Here is a 17,401-nt window from a genome sequence, read left to right as displayed (position 1 = left end):
AGTTTACAGGTGGTGGGGTTTACACATGTGAGTTTACTGGCTACTATAGGACAGGCACCCTCACTATGGAACTGGTCACAATAAAAGGTAAGGCGATTTTTGTGTAAATAATTCAAATACTTTCATACAATAGTACAAATTTCTATATAAGATAAATGACACCTTCATATCACATTCCATGGTATTCAAATAAGTTTCAGTAATGCTCACGCAAAACCTGTAGCATTTTTGGAGTACACTTCAATGGGTATCATAGGTAGTCATGCAGCATGTATGTTGAACTTCTTTCGCACCGTACGTAGCCAACCTTGCTAATCGGAGGTGCTGCACATTGGGTCCTGCCCTGGTGGAGATGTCTGACATTGGATGAGCCCCTCCTGACTCTCCCTGTCACTCCGTGCCCTCTGGTGACGTCACACGACCTGTGGTGCCACGTCAGTGCCACGGTGCCCGTGTGACGTCACCCGTGTTGCAGTAGAGCCACGCGATTTCATGCGGAACTGTTCACGGAAGGAATGGCAATTATTGTTTCTGGACCTCGCCTGACATTGACTCCTGTCACGTGCGATACTGTTTTAGTGAAACTGCGTGTTTACTTGCAGAACTGTCAGTGCTACGTAGGCTCCTCACACCGACTCCTGTCACACAGCCCGTCAGGTCTCTGTGGTGAACGGGGACCGGTCAAGTGTCGCCCAGACTCGCTGAGCGTCGCTGCTGTGGTCTCGTCCACAAGAGGAGTAGTGGAGGAGTCTTGAGCACGGAGTCACTGCTGATGTCTGAGTTTGTTTTACTGGTTTTGTTTTCTTTAGTTTCGGCCAACCCACTCCGCTCTGTGACAGAAGGAGAGACTGTCACATTGACCTGTCTCATCTCAAACAGTGCCTATGGAACAGGTCTGGTTTGGTATCATGGTGACACTTACATTGACAAAGGCAATCCGCTGACACTGAACAAAGTAAAACGAATTCAACAGGGGGAATGGAAATGTGTTCTACAATCCCAGCACAGCCGTCCCTTTGCCTCGTACAAACTGGAGTTTAGATCAACTGGTAAGTGTCCTGTTAAATGTATTTAAATGTCACGTTATTAACTCACGTGATGAGTTATTACATTGAATTTTAATCTGTACAAATCAACAAATACATGTTTACATTTAGTATATGTTTTGATAACTATTGTGGGTTAGTTAATTCACTGCTGTTTATTTTATAGGAACTGCTGTTGGGCAGGCACCCGCAGCGAAGAAGTATTTTAAACACGAGGGTGGGGAGGTTTCTTTGTCATGTGATGAATCTGATCCTGGATTTGAGTGGAAAGATGGTTCACAGCTGCAACGCGCTGTCACTTGGAAATGGAAACCACGTGGTACAACGAAGGGATCTGATCAGACAATACAATATACGCCACGATCACGTGATTTTGATAACGATCAGTTTCCTTTAACAATGTCCAACGTTAAGTTTACAGGTGGTGGGGTTTACACATGTGAGTTTACTGGCTACTATAGGACAGGCACCCTCACTATGGAACTGGTCACAATAAAAGGTAAGGCGATTTTTGTGTAAATAATTCAAATACTTTCATACAATAGTACAAATTTCTATATAAGATAAATGACACCTTCATATCACATTCCATGGTATTCAAATAAGTTTCAGTAATGCTCACGCAAAACCTGTAGCATTTTTGGAGTACACTTCAATGGGTATCATAGGTAGTCATGCAGCATGTATGTTGAACTTCTTTCGCACCGTACGTAGCCAACCTTGCTAATCGGAGGTGCTGCACATTGGGTCCTGCCCTGGTGGAGATGTCTGACATTGGATGAGCCCCTCCTGACTCTCCCTGTCACTCCGTGCCCTCTGGTGACGTCACACGACCTGTGGTGCCACGTCAGTGCCACGGTGCCCGTGCGACGTCACCCGTGTTCCAGTGGAGCCACGCAATTTCATGCGGAACTGTTCATGGAATGGCAATTTATGTTTCTGAACCTCGCCTGACATTGACTCCTGTCACGGGCGATACTGTTTTAGTGAAACTGCGTGTTTACTTGCAGAACTCTCAGTGCTACGTAGGCCCCTCACACCGCCCCCTGTCACACAGCCCGTCAGGTCTCTGTGGTGAACGGGGACCGTTTAGGAGTCGCCCAGACTCGCTGAGCGGTGCTGCTGTGGTCTCGTCCACATAGGGAGTAGTGGAGGCGTCTGGAGCACGGAGTCACTGCTGAGTCCTGAGTTTGTTTACTGCTTTTGCTTTCTTTAGTTTCAGCCAACCCATCCCTCTCTGTGACAGAAGGAGAGACTGTCACATTGATGTGTAACATCTCAAACAGTGCCTATGTTCAAAATATAGTTTGGACTCACGGTGGCATTGAGATGAACAAAGGCAATTCTGTACTGACATTACACAAAGTCAAACGATGTCAAGAGGGAGAATGGACATGTGGTGTAAAAACCCAAACTGACCAAGCCTCTGCTTCTCTCGATTTGAAAGTCTCATCACTGAGTAAGTGTATTCAGGGATTGATTTTAGCTGGAGCTGTCTGGGGTTGATCCCTGGAAAATATTTATCCCTTCCCCTCTCTTCCTTTTGCTATCCCCATCAGTTGGGGGAAGGGGTGGGGGGGTCCAGGGGTTTGGGCAGCCCCAGAAATGTTTCAAAATAAATGAAGCCCTCGATGAATTTAATTTCACACCGGGATCTGTTAACAATGTGGTTAATTTGCGTTACCAATGCAATTAGTATCTTCTAAATGTAATGAATATGATGTATGTGATACATCCCCTGTGGAGGTGTAATAACTTAAAGTATCATTAAAATTGTCAAATATTTGTCCGTAATTTCAATGTTTAAAGTGTAATAATTTCTCTCTTTTCTTATATTTTTGTAGATGTTTGTGAAGTAAAGGAACCTGCTCCCAGAAAGTATTTTGTTTCTGTGGGCCAGACGGCCATTTTGCCATGCGTTGAATCTGATCCAGAATTTAAATGGGAAGATCACCCTTCCTCTGACCGGGCTGTGATCTGGAAATGGGTGAGGCAGGGTAGTGGCAGCGCAACGATTGTCCAGTATCAAAAGCAAACTGGTCAATGGACTAGAGATGTAAGGAAAAATACCGCTATAGCACTGGTTTCCAGAATAACAGCATTGAAGTCTGCTTTTGATCAAGACAGCTTCTCTATTCAAATCTCAAACGCACAATACAGTGATGCTGGGCTCTACATTTGCCACTTTGCTGGCTACTTTAGAACAAGCAGCTTAACACGAGAACTTATCACAATGCAAGGTAAATTATATTTTACTTTTTTGCACAAGCATATGCACTTAAATATAAAAGTGGAATGCATTTCATTATTCATAGTGTACGATTTTGTATTAATAGTCCATGAATGTAAACTGCTACCAATTATATAAAAGTATTAATTTTGATGGCTGTAATGAGTTTAGTCAAGCATAAAACACACTGCTGCTATTGCCCATTATGAATTCTTCCAACGTGATGGCACCGCACGTCCGAGGAATACCACGAGACTGACGATTGTACCACGATCCATGGAGATGGCAACCCAGGCTTCCCATGGCACTCGCACTGGCGTCACATCCACAGCCATCGCCCGTGACATTCTGCCTGTGGTGTAGTGCAGCCACGTGTTTTACGGCACATCTGTGAACAGAAGAATCTCCTGCTGATGCAGACCCATCCTACTCACATGGACAGAGCTCTGTGGTGAACGGGGACAGTTTAGGAGTCGCCCAGACTCGCTGAGCGTCGCTGATGTGGCCTTGTCCACAAGAGGAGTAGTGGAGGAGTCTGGAGCAGGGAGTCACTGCTGATGTCTGAGTTTGTTTTACTGCTTTTGCTTTCTTTAGTTTCAGCCAATCCATCTCGCTCTGTGACAGAAGGAGATAATGTCACATTGACGTGTGACATCTCAAACAGTGCCTATGGAACAGGTCTGGTTTGGTATCATGGTGACACTTACATTTCACAAGGCAATCGGCTGACACTGAACAAAGTAAAACGATCTCAACAGGGACAATGGAAATGTGTTCTACATGACCAGCACAACAGTCACTTTGCCTCGTACACATTGGAGTTTACATCAACTGGTAAGTCTACTGTTATATACATTTAAATGTACTGTTATTAACTCACGTGTTTTTTATTTTTTGAATTTAAATAATTTTATTGTTAAATGTACAATTACATATTTACATTTAGCATATGTTTTGATAATTACTGTGCATTGGTTAATTCACTGCTGCTTGTTTTATAGGAAGTGATGATGGGCAGGCACCCGCAGTGAAGAAATATTTCATACACGAGGGTGGGAAGGTCACTTTGTCATGTGATGAATCTGATCCTGGATTTAAGTGGAAAGATCATTCACAGCTGTCACGCGCTGTCACTTGGAAATGGAGATCGCATGATGGCACAACAAAGGGTTCTGATCAGAACCTACAAGATCCACCGCAATCGTCTTATTATACAGATCAGTTTCCTTTAACATTGTCGACAGTTACATTTTCACGTGGTGGGGTTTACACATGTGAGTTTACTGGCTACTATAGGATAGGCACCCTCACAATGGAACTGATCACAATCAAAGGTAAGACAATATTAAGTCATAGAATATAAATTTTTATTCAAAATTAAAATTAATACATTTTCATTATATTTCATTTTCATTAAAAATGAAAACGTATATTTACATATATTTAGATATACATTTATTTATGTAAATTATATGAAATGAAAATTTATATATTCTACGTATATATTCTATTTATGTTTAACACGTAGGCTTTCGCGACCAATATTGTTCATAATCAACGATTTTTTGGGTTTAGATCGCGTTATTTATAAATGTGTCGTAACCCTCCACCACCCGACACGGCCAATCAGTAAAAAAGTGTCACGTTGACAAAAGACAAAAAGTTCACTGCTTTAGCCCACCAGTGTGTTGAAACATTGAGACCCGTGTACACCGTCTATGTGGAAATGTTGGTAAACTTTTTAAGAGTTGTGGGCAATGGAAGAAAACGGAATATTAAAAATGCGTGCCAGAATAAAATGAAAAGTTTGGTATTCAAAACTAAATTCAGTAGCGTGTGCTGACCACCACAGTTTGAATAGCATGTGGTCTGTGTGTTCAAATAGGTACACCACACCTTTTGTCTTGACAAGTATATATATTTTTTGTGGAAATAACACTCGTTCAGTTTTGCTAACTCTATGCGAAACTAAAATGTTAACCCTTGGTTTAATTTCGATTCAATTAAAGACACTATTTCATATTCTTATCAGAGTCTCAGCCAGAGCAAGACAGTGCTTATCAAGCATTGAACTTGCAATCGATGATGAGGGATGGTAAGTTTACGCATTTATGCGGCACTATTTTCCTCCCATATTCAAAACACACTTACTTCACAGTGGCCTGACATCCCTTTGCAGGACGCACTTGAAACATAGTCTTGATGTTGCACACTCGAAATGAAGGACGTGGGCAGGTGCTCCAAATCGGGGGCAAGCACATTTATTGTGGTTAATAGCAATCTTGTGAAGAACAGCACCGTCACTCTGTAAAATGCACCAGCACGTGGCACACACAGCAATTATTCCGAGTCGCCATTAACCATGTGGCTGGTTTACATGTGCGGTTATTCATTAACAGTTTTCTCTTAAACCCAATTCTACTACTGATAAACCATCTTTGTCTTTGACAATCACATTTGCACATCACTATTCGAATATTCATTTAATCCTAAGCTGTATGTCTATCTATACCATCCACTTATATCGGTATCTTACACCCATTATATGTACTGTATGTGTACAGTATACGTACTGTATGTCACCATTGTACAGCTTACTACTTTACATGTGTTCTATTCTCAATAGCATTGCAAGTAATCATACTCTGGGTACATGGGCATGGTTATAGACTAAACAGTATTAGAGTTAGAGAATTACAATGACAGTAGGTAATTACAGTACGTCATCCTGACAATGCACAGTGCTAAAACGCCTCTAATTGCATATATCACAAACTAACAATTCAAAGCCAAGCTTAACGTCTAGAACAAGTCTAGAAGAAGTCTAGAACATTTACATAACGCTCAAAAACATCCTTTTGATCCTATACCTGTAAAATGCACCAGCACGTGGCACACACAGCAATTATTCCGAGTCGCCATTAACCATGTGGCTAGTGTATCCGCGCGGTCATTCAATAACCCTCCCAGGCCACCTACAGGCCCAACTCAAACTCAGTCATCCCATGCTGCTGTACACACATGCATTGATGCACTGCACAGCACATCAGGACTTTCACAGAACCACTCCCTTGCTGCACAAGGACATAATTAAAAGAGTGATCCATTCCTAATGTGCCACACTGAGACGCTGGCTTCCCAGGATACATAAATAGCGTAACAACTTCAAGAACCTTTGACCTATACGCTTTTTACCATTAAAGGTTCACAGTTATGTTTAAACGTCAGATTTAATGAAATTATACTCATGTTATTTGAAGATTTCCTGATAACTACATTGAATGAACAGTTATTGAAGTTAACAGTGAAGCACAGGCTACCGTAGTGCAGGCAAAAGAGCCAAAACAAGAACATGAGTTGTCACCGTTGATGCTTTTGCCTCCTCACGTTCGGTAATGGGTCGAGAGGAGTGGCATCGCCGTGAAGTCCACAGTGGAGTTTTTGTTTCACGACAGGTCCTGATCCACAGCGAGGAAGCGACTACGAAGTGCTGGAATCGCCATCGGTGACCAACAATGGTAGTAGCTGTCATTTGTTCACGCGTCGCTATGTCACGCACTTTGTGACGACGAGGATGTCTGCTGTCACGTGACGCTTGCGATCGTCAACTGAAGTCAGATGGCGCCTATGAATTACAACGTATTAATTACAATGTATTAATTGCAACGTATACATTACGACGTAAAAATTACGACCGATAAATTACGTTTAAATTACAACGTATAAATTATGACATAAATTACGATAAATTGGTTTTTCCCTTTTTATCTGGCAATTGTTTTTTTTACCCTTTTATCTACCCAGATAAAAGGGTAAAAAAAAACAATTCTCATATTTTGCTACTGGCAAAGGAGGTTCCAATGGTATGAATGACAACGTCAACAACTTGCTGGCAGATGCCCCCCGGCAGGAGCGCGAAGGCCACTACCAAGCCCTCAAGCTGCAGCGGAAGGAGGCAGAAGGTAGAGGGCGCACGAGACGACCTGCAGAGAGCGCCACGTGGCCCCACTTCACTTTGGCCATCGACCACAACATCGCCAGCGGCAGGCGCTGCAATGTTGCTTAACTTATTGAGAGTCCAAGGGACACGTCCACTGATTTCATCCATCCACTCCATTGGAGTTTATTTGCTTGTGCTGTTCAACTATTTTTAATCGTGTACTTTGGTCATTAATACGTTGTTGATGCTGGAATGTAAACTGTTATTCTGTTTGTTGCAGACGAATATGACAATCTTAACGTGTGACGCGAGGACGGCACAGGCCTTGTGAGTACAGTATATTTTTCTGGGGTTATTTTGATTGTTCTATGCACTTAATACAACTCGCAGAGTTTAAGCCATACGATGCAAACAAATCAACAATTAAAATAGAGATAGAGGGAGGGGGGGAGCGTTTAGAGGACGAGCAGACAAAATGCCAGGGGGGGGGGGGGAAGTAGGTGGGGCTGGGAGTGGGAGGCTGTAGAAAGCTGGCGATGCGGAAATGACGCCAACACCATGAATCCGTTAAGGTTTTACCTTGTTAAGAACATCCTTCCAATGATTGCTCAATTTGTATCCATCTTCTCGGTTGAAGTTACGTCTATGTTTATACATGTTTACAATTCAGTTGACTGTAATTCACTTGGTAAGGCCAAAGCAATGACAAAGTCGAACGCTGTCTCATAGTTGTTTGTACCGCACGCTGTGCCTCATTGTGTCCGCTAGGGGGCCCTGGCCACTCGTGCCCGTGAGGCGCCGTCTGGGCCTCCCAGCCCCAGCGGTGGCCCTCGGGAACGGCGGCCGTCGCTCGCATCTCCAGGGGATCTCGGCTGCTTCTTCCGGACCCAGCTTTAGTTTTCGTTGAGCACACAAGTGGTTTGTAGAGGCCAAAAGGTGTTTCAAAGGCAGTGGCTTGCTCGTGGCTCTTGATGTGAAGCGGTGGCGGGGTACACACCAAAAAATTACTCAACAAATAACTAAATTAATATTGTACGTAGTGATCATCGCCCCCTGCAGGCAGATTAATGCCTCAACACTCTTGCAAACGAGATGCTACTGGCATCTTGAGTTCTCAACAGGTTAATAATAAAATATGTAAAAATACTTTAAAAAACACGCTTTAATGAAATGTACTGTCCGAGCTGCCCCTCCCCCTGCCCCCTTCGCCCCTCCCCTCTTTCGACATTCCCCAACGTAAGGGACCGTGGTGATTTACAGCCAACGTGAGTTGAGCGTCGACAATTAAAGCCGTAAAAAATATATATTTTTAAATATATGAAAAATTTTCAATGATAGAATATAGTATTGTCATCAGTATGACATACCTATACCAAGTTTGCAGTCGATACGACATTGGGAATACGGTTGAAATGGAGTTACAAGATTTTTGAATATGACAACACATACAGTAAGTTCAATAAAAACGTTTAAAAAGTTTTAAAATATATGTTTTGGATATTTTATGATAGAATATCGTGTTGTCATCAGTATGACATACTTATACGAAGTTTGCTGTCGATAGCACATTGGGAAGTGTGTAAAAATTGAGTTGCAAGATTTATTTTTTGAGGATACAACAGACGAAGTGAGTTAAATAAAAGCGTGTAAATAAATAAACCTGATCTTACAAAATCGCTGAATTGGCAACACGGGTGGTCAACCGCACAGTCGCGACTTTCTGAGATGTAGAGCCAATCACTGCACAGAATGCAATGTGATGACAATATGCACCTGCCTTGTCCTTACAAAAAGAATAAAGGGTAAATGAAATGCATTCTATCAGCGGTTCTCAACCGGTGGTCCGCGGACCCCTTGTGGTCGGTGAGGCTACTGCATGGGGTTCGCGGAAAATAAAAACAACATCCTCACCGAGGGAATTTCAAATAACTCGTGGCATGTGGTGGTCCGCGAAATGCTTGGAGGTTGAAAAAGGGTCCGCACACTGGAAAATGTTGGGAACCGCTGCATTCAGTTAAACATTTTATCAATGTGATTTATATTACAGTGTACACATCCGCGTATACTAATTGTTCTCAAGTTACTAATTTCTAAATTTTGCCTGCTGATTTAATTATGTAACTCGTCAAACATGGGATGTAATACTAGAGTAGAATAGGCATTACAGTATATCCGTGGTTGCCATCTGTGCCATTATTTGTCTTTGTACATCTGGGCTGGATTGCACTGCTGCCCTGAAACCTGTTTGGCCCAGGTGACGCTTCTAATGGAGACTTGATGTGTCAGTGGGTCCTTGCCTGGCCAAGTGAAGTTGTTGAGTACAATGCTAATTAATCAAACTATTGATGAATTTTTATTTGATTATTTTGTAGTTTTATAGCCGTAGAATTATTGTTTGATACTGATAAAACGTCGCTTTTCATTCTGCTGTACCTTAAAAAGCCATATATACCGTACAATAATTTTCAAATGTTTCAAGACAAGTTATTGACCTTGCTACTCCTGCTTGTCGTTAGTGGCAGGAGTGGCATCACACTGACTGCTTGGAAACATTCTGCTGAGTAGAGTCGCATTTGACCGTAACGTTAATATGTTTGCATGCAAAATGTTCGTGCATAGCAAATTAATCTTTTTTTATACTAATACCCTCAGTCTCGTGTATGCATCAACCATACTATAATGATGAAATATTCTTCAAGGTTTTTGCTATGCAAGTAGAATAGTGACTGCCTGTTGTGTGTAAGATAAGGCTGCATGGGAAGTATGTGCGGCACCAGGGGGAAACACAAGGGAAGGAAAGTAATTACCCTGCCCATTCCTGTTCATGATATTTTTATGAAAATTAAAGTTGACATTGTGAAATGACCACTTCATACGCATGTACCCAGCATGACAACGTGAAGCAGAAATGGCTGCGATGAAAGTGTTCATCTTTTATATTGGTAGAAACCATCGAACGGGCCATACCTCATCATTACAGAAGTGTGTTGCGGTACATGTCTCTTTATCGTAACACGTGGGATTTAATTTTACACCACATGATGCCAGTTTGTAATCTTGAGCAATTTACACGTATCTGTAAGTATCCACGAGTAATAATCTTGTTTTTGAAGTGAGAAATCCACCCCAGTGTCCCACAGTTGGCTCTGTGGTGGCTGCTTCGATTGGAATGGATCCAACGGGGAGCACATGAGATTGAATTTTACACCACATAATGGCAGTTGACAATATTGAGTAATTTACACATCTGTCTCGGCCTCGCTGTGTGCTGCGTTGCACCACAACCTGAGTAGATAACCTCGCGTCCAATAAACCCTCAGAGCTAGGGTAAACATCCGACTCCAAACGTCATTTATTGATTTTAACGAGGTAAAACTGGTAAGAAAACAGCACAGATACAACATCTGTTAATACCCGGAAACACCAACACAATGAATGAACACCACAGCATCATAACATTGTCTTAGATAACATGTTTCTAAACAATAGATCCTGGATGGACCAGGCCCTTACATTACCACTGAATAACTATACAAGAGCATACGCTGCTGTGTTACATAAAGGCACATCATGTATTCATCACACTGCACCCCAAATGTACAGTATTACACATAACACTAAATTGTGGATGAGATATTTCGTCATCCTTGCTCTCAGGATCGCAATATAGTTACTTGGGTACAAGTTTGACTCGACTTATTAAATTACAAGTAACATTCACAATAAGGAAAGTTGCAGGCTTCGTTGTTAACTAGGCCTCGTATTTATAATAACACTTTAACAGCATTATAAAGGCATTTACATAATTATAACGGTCATTCTAACATTATAACAGCATTGCCAATATTATAAGAACATAAACGAACTTACAGACAATGATTCTTAAAGTCCCACAATGTACAGTTACAGTTGTCTTCACTGGGACGCGATGTGTGCCGCCATTTTGAATTCTGTGTAACGGCAGACGCCAGCCTCATGGTTGAAAGACTGTCAAATCGTAACTTGCTGTTCACGTGACCAAACTCAACCTCAAAACAGGAAATTCCGGTGTACTCACACCCCCACTCCTGCCGTGGAGTAAAACACCTGCTGTGAGGCAGAACAGTTGATGTTAACGTAAGGGGGGTATACAATTGCGGCTGGCTTCACTGGGACGCAATGTGTGCCGCCATCTTAAATTATGTGTGTAATGGCCGACGCCCGCGTGGTTGAGCGGGAATCTTAAATCGCAACTTCCTGGTCACGTGACCAAAATTAGCATCAAAAACAGGAAATTCCTGTGTACATACTGCCCCCCCCGCCACCTGCCGTGAGGCAAAACCCCTGCCGTGAGGCAGAACAACATCTGTAAGTATCCACAAGTAATAATCTTGTTTTTGAAGTTATAAATCCCACCCCAGTGTCTCAGAGTTTGAATGGATGCAACGGGGAGCAGCATCACCGGAGCTTTGGGTCAAACAGCAGCAAACAGCGTCCAGAGACGGGCTCTGACCTCATGACCAAGGAGGCAAATGCTGCACGGGTTGAGAAGTCCATTTTTGAGACTCCTCGACCTGTATGAATGAGCGATACACATTTTCCAAATGCTTTGCAGTTACTTTTCTGGAGCCGAGTATTTCCATGTAACATTGTTTTAGTTCGATGATGTTATTTACTTGATTTAAATTCACGTTTTGAGTTATTAACAATCCAGTATTAAGATGTGTTCTGTGCATATTTAACATTCGGTATATTGGAATAATCGCTGAAGGTTCGTAATCTTTCAGTTGTGTTCAAAAGCAGAAGTAAGTGCTATTCACACGGAATGCGATTTAATGAGAAATCCTTCTGGCTTGGGCTTCAAATATGAAGACGTGAAAACAAAACGCGTGGCTATTTAAATGCTCATCAGTCGTCATTGCCAGCTGTTATTACGGTCTTTCTGAATAGAAGTCTCCCACTATTAATGCAGCAATTGTGAAACAACGGACGGTCATGGTATTTGATAAAAAACAAAATCTGTATATTTTTTCGGTTATATTGTTCAACTTGATTCTGTAAAGCAAGTTGTAATTCTGCTTTGCTGTACTTAAAAAACCCAAATGACAAGCATTTATAATCTATTGGCTGTGCAAGGGAAGTTATGGAACTTGCTCTATATCCTGCAGTTGTTTACCAGCGAACCATTCACGTCATCCCTGTTCTGACTCAGATGGAGCGCACGCACAGAGGGTCTGGTAGTAGCAACAGTGACCGTGTGAGCAGAGAGAAGGGCCGGGTTTAGACGTCTTTACCCCCGGGACACCGAAGCAGAAAAGACCCAAGCCCCTTCTGACATTAAAACGTAAAAAATAACACTTAATGAAGCTAGTATTCATGTTATTTATTTCATTATTTTTTCTATCTACGTGACTTTACCGAAAAAACCAGAGAGTATTCATTGTATTCTTGTTAAAACAATTATACATAATTAATAAAGTCATATTTCTGAATGCAGATTTTGTTTGTTATATTTATTGGGCCTCTGGCGTTCTGGAGCCTGGACAAATGTTGCATCTCGCTGCACGCTGATGGGGCCCTGCGGCTCTGCTGAGCCTTGGGTCAAACAGCAGCGAGCCGCGTCCAGGCAGGGCCTCCGACTTCATGGCCAGGGAGGCGGATGGCGCATGGACGCACACCACCAGACTTGACGTGCACGGACGCGAATTGAACACGCACGTTCCAAATGGCGTCAGGCGACTCTTCTATACCCAAGCACGTTCATTGTTTTTAATGTTAGTTATGAATTCGTATTTTGTTCTAGGTCAATAAATTGCTGTTTGAGCACGATAACAGTGGTAACGTTTTTTTTTATTTATTTGGCGCTGAAACAGTCAAAGGAAGTGTGACGATGAAGTCGTGCTCTAGAGAGAGGCTGGGGTTTGGCGTGGGAGCTGTGGTTGGAAGTGAAACCTCAGCGAGCTGTGGGTGGGATGTCGCGACTCTTCAACTGAAGGCGGCAGCAGGAGCGACATAAAACGTGGTGCGTGCTGATAACTGAGCAGACGGCGCCGTGGCTCTGAGCCATGGACACGGGGACGAGGAGGCGTGCGGTGTGGATGAGTGTTGTCATCTGCATCTTGTCCAGCATCAGTGAGTTGTTATTCACGTGCTGTTATACACCACACTGTGTTTACCTACAGTATGTACGTTCAACTTGTTGCGCACCATACATTTAAAAACCGTACCGGAGTGTTCAATATGTATAATTTGCCGTTTTGTCGTTCCACTTTTGAAGCGAGTGTTTATTTACAGGCATCCCCCAGAGAGTATTTTGTTGCTGTGGGACAGGAAGTCACCTTGACGTGTGACAGAAACACTCCAGGATGGACACAGCACGACAATCCCAATGTCAGATCTATCACCTGGCGGCGTGGTGAAGGCAGTGGAGCAACCGAGATCGATTTAACAAAATCACGAGAGGCCAGGATAACATTCACTACGGATGTTAATCAACATAGGGCTTCTATCCGAATCAAAAATGTGCAGCGCAGTGACGCAGGCGTTTACAGTTGCCTGGTTGAAAGCGAATTTGGAACAGAGAGTCTCATGATGGATATTATCACAATGGAAGGTAAAGAAATGTGTTACACTATTTTGCACAAGCACCCTTCCAATACTTCAAAGTGAAATGTATGATTATTTGTTGTACATTTTTAATCGTGATATACTTTCATCACATTTTATCCGTCAATATCAAGTTGTGGTTTAAACGCTACAAAGAGTTGACACGAGGGTGATGCGTGGCGCTGGTACTGCACGTGACGAGCCCTTCCACTGCAATACCACCGGTAGATTGTCCTCGCTGCCTCACGTCCTCTGCCTCACCGTGGCACTGCGACTCGTGGAGGTGACACGGCACAGACTTCCTATCGCTCCCACGGTGGCATTGCACCGGGAGTCCTGTGCGGCGCTCTCCTAGCGATGCCGCGCGTTTACTTGCAGGAGTGGCAGTGCAACAGGAGACGTTGGTACCGATGCAGGCCCCCCACACCGCCCCCTGTCACACAGCCCGTCAGGTCTCTGTGGTGAACGGGGACCGGTTACGAGTCGCCCAAACTCGCTGCGCGTCGCTGCTGTGGTCTCGTCCACAAGAGGAGTAGTGGAGGAGTCTGGAGCACGGAGTCGCTGCTGATGTCTGAGTTTGTTTGACTGGTTTTGCTTTCTTTAGTTTCAGCCAACCCATCCCGCTCTGTGACAGAAGGAGCGACTGTCACATTGACCTGTCTCATCTCAAACAGTGCCTATGGAACAGGTCTGGTTTGGTATCATGGTGACACTTATATTGACCGCGGCAATTCGCTGACACTGAACAAAGTAAAACGATCTCAACAGGGAGAATGGAAATGTTTTTTATATGACCATCACAACAGTCCCTTTAGCTCGTACAAATTGGAGTTTACATCAACTGGTAAGTGTCCTGTTAAATGTATTTAAATGTAATGTTATTACCTGACGTGTTGAGTTATTACATTAAATTTTAATACGTCCAATGCAACAAATACACGTTTACATTTAGTATATGTTTTGATAATTACTGTGTATTGGTTAATTGACTGCTGTTTTTTAGGAAGTGAGGTTGGGCAGGCACCTGCAGTGAAGAAATATTTCAAACACGAGCGTGGGGAGGTCTCTTTGTCATGTGATGAATCTGATCCTGGATTTAAGTGGAGAGATCATTCACAGCTGGCACGCGCTGTCACTTGGAAATGGAGATCGCATGATGGAACAACAAAGGGTTCTGATCAGAACCTACAAAATCCACCGCAATCGTTTGATTATGAAGATCAGTTTCCTATAACATTGTCGCAAGTTACGTTTTCACGTGGTGGGGTTTACACATGTGAGTTTACTGGCTACTATAGGACAGGCACCCTCACAATGGAACTCGTAATAATGAAAGGTAAGATAATATTGAGTCATAGAAACTAAATATATTCATACAAATTGTTACGAATTTCTGTCACAAATATGTATTAACACGTTTCAGGATCCTATGAAAATGAAATGTAGGACAGTACTGTTAATCTTGATTTGAAGCTTTTGTGACTGCAGGAATCCATACACTTTGGATCTTTCGGTAAAGTCACGTAGGTATAAAATTTAATCAATCACGACTTTTCGGACGCAACACAAGCGTCCGTCATCAGGTGGGAAAGCATGGTCTGCTGCTGATGCAGACTTTTAAAAGGTTTGAAATGGGTGTAGACCAAGGGTCATAAAGAAGTGGCCGGGGCTAGTGATGTTAATGTGAGAAATCAGCATGTAACTTGGCACGGAAGTGGCTATGTTAATGTTAGAGATTAGCATGAAATAACAGCTGACATAGGAATGTAAAGTCTTAACTGACAGTGATGTTTCCATCCTACCTGCCTATTTCAGCTGTTATTTCATTTTCTTGGTTCTTTCGGTAAATTCACGTAGAATGGAAATAATAAAATGATGAAAATATTTTCTTTTGTTATGTTTTTTTATTATTTCCATTCTACGTGACTTATTATGTTTTATTTTTATTATTTTATTATTTCCATTCTACGTGAAAGCTTTAAATCGACTGTTATTTAATGTAAATATGCATTCTTGTTTCATGTTCTTTAGTTTCATCCGACACCGTAGCAGAAGGAGAGAGCATCAGTCTGACCTGCCAGCTCTCTAACGACTCCTATGCACACATGGTCAGATGGATTCACAATGGGATTGAGATCAGCCATCAAAGCAGCATCGTGTTGGTGAAAGTGAACGCTGCTCACAGTGGGTTGTTGAAGTGTGCCGTGAAAAGGGAGAGTGGAGAGATCTCAGAGGTAGCGTACAATGTGAACGTGCTGAAAAATGGTAAATACACATCTCACGTTACTTCAGTTACATTATAAAAGCACATAGTGAGAATGAATACTTTGATCAAGTACATGAATTAAGTTACATCTTGCGTGTATTAAAAAACACTTACATTGATTAAAGGAATTGGTGAGCTTGACACAATGTCCATGCTTATACCTGCAGCTGTAAGATATGTATCTGCGTTGTGGCATCCTGCATTAAGCTATTAAACGATTGTTTTTACACGATTTGCAGATTCAGAGCATCAGGCAACCAGGAATTACGCGTCTCAAATTGGTGAAGGAATCACGTTGCCCTGCAACGAGTCTGACCCTGGGTTTGTGTGGAGGAGCTCCTCCAATGAGTCTCGTTCGGTCACCTGGTACTGGAGGCCACGTGGTGACAGCACAGTCCGTACGATACTCGCGGCTCACCCAGCCGGACCTCACGCTGCATTCAGTTCCCACCTCAACTCCAACGTAAACATCTTGTCCTCGGCTTTTGACGACGACGACTTTTCTCTGACCATCTCAGTGGTGAATGATGATGCAGGGGGGGTTTACACTTGTCAGGTTGAAGGATATTTCCGATCATGGCGGTTGGAAATGGAGTTGATTACGTCACAAGGTACAAGACTTCCCATTTTTGTCATGGAAAACAAACACTTTGCTCTATTTTTATTATCTAAATTACGTCTCCCGCTTTTACGATATAATCACTGGCTCTCAATATTAAATTGCAGGTCGGGAAAGTTAATTTTAATCTAAAGCTCTTGTTACGTCAAAGTATACGGCTGTGAAATGCATGTTACTGCACTCCTTTCATTCTATGAAAATATAAAATGTGTTTATGAAATTACTTAAATTATTTCATCGTTTATTTAGTTCATGCATTATTTTGTATTTCGCAACAGTTCCAGGGGCATCTCCGTACGTGTTGGTGGCTGTTGGAGTGGTGCTGGCTGTGTTGCTCTCTGCTGGAGCTGCTGTTGTTGCTGTGTTGGGCTACAGAAGAAGGAAGCTCAATGCAGGTCATTGGCACCACCCACCACTCTACAACCAAACAGCATTCCTCACACTGAACCCCGTTCACCCAATACACGTTGCGTAGCTCCTTTAAGGGTCACTACAACCGCATGTCATTTCATTAATGGAGGAGGGGGTTACCCCTTGTCTGGGATCGCTGTTGATGTCGGCATTGCTGCGGTGTCTCTATGTGTGGCTGTCAGCCTTGTGCGCTACACACAGCAACACTCGTGCAGATGTGAGACCATCCACACGTCACTGCCAGCAATGCCTCCTCCTAGCAGGGGAAACAGCTCTCGTTCATTATGACCCAGCCGAGAGCCAC

General features: G+C 42.8%; 1 long non-coding RNA gene across 1 annotated transcript; it reads left to right on the top strand.

Annotated features, from left to right (window-relative positions):
• The first annotated feature begins 13,196 nt into the window (after nt 1-13,196).
• On the top strand, nt 13,197-16,677 carry LOC144941247 (uncharacterized). Its single transcript, XR_013639239.1, has 6 exons — nt 13,197-13,327; nt 13,473-13,808; nt 14,406-14,645; nt 14,805-15,137; nt 15,833-16,066; nt 16,307-16,677. It is a non-coding gene; the product is annotated as an uncharacterized LOC144941247 (long non-coding RNA).
• Nucleotides 16,678-17,401: the final 724 nt, after the last annotated feature.

This window comes from Lampetra fluviatilis, chromosome 24 (assembly GCF_964198595.1).
Source record: "Lampetra fluviatilis chromosome 24, kcLamFluv1.1, whole genome shotgun sequence".
In the NCBI taxonomy this organism is placed as follows: Eukaryota; Metazoa; Chordata; class Hyperoartia; order Petromyzontiformes; family Petromyzontidae; genus Lampetra; species Lampetra fluviatilis.
Note: the sequence above shows the minus strand (reverse complement) of the source record. Positions and strands in the feature narration are given on the sequence as shown.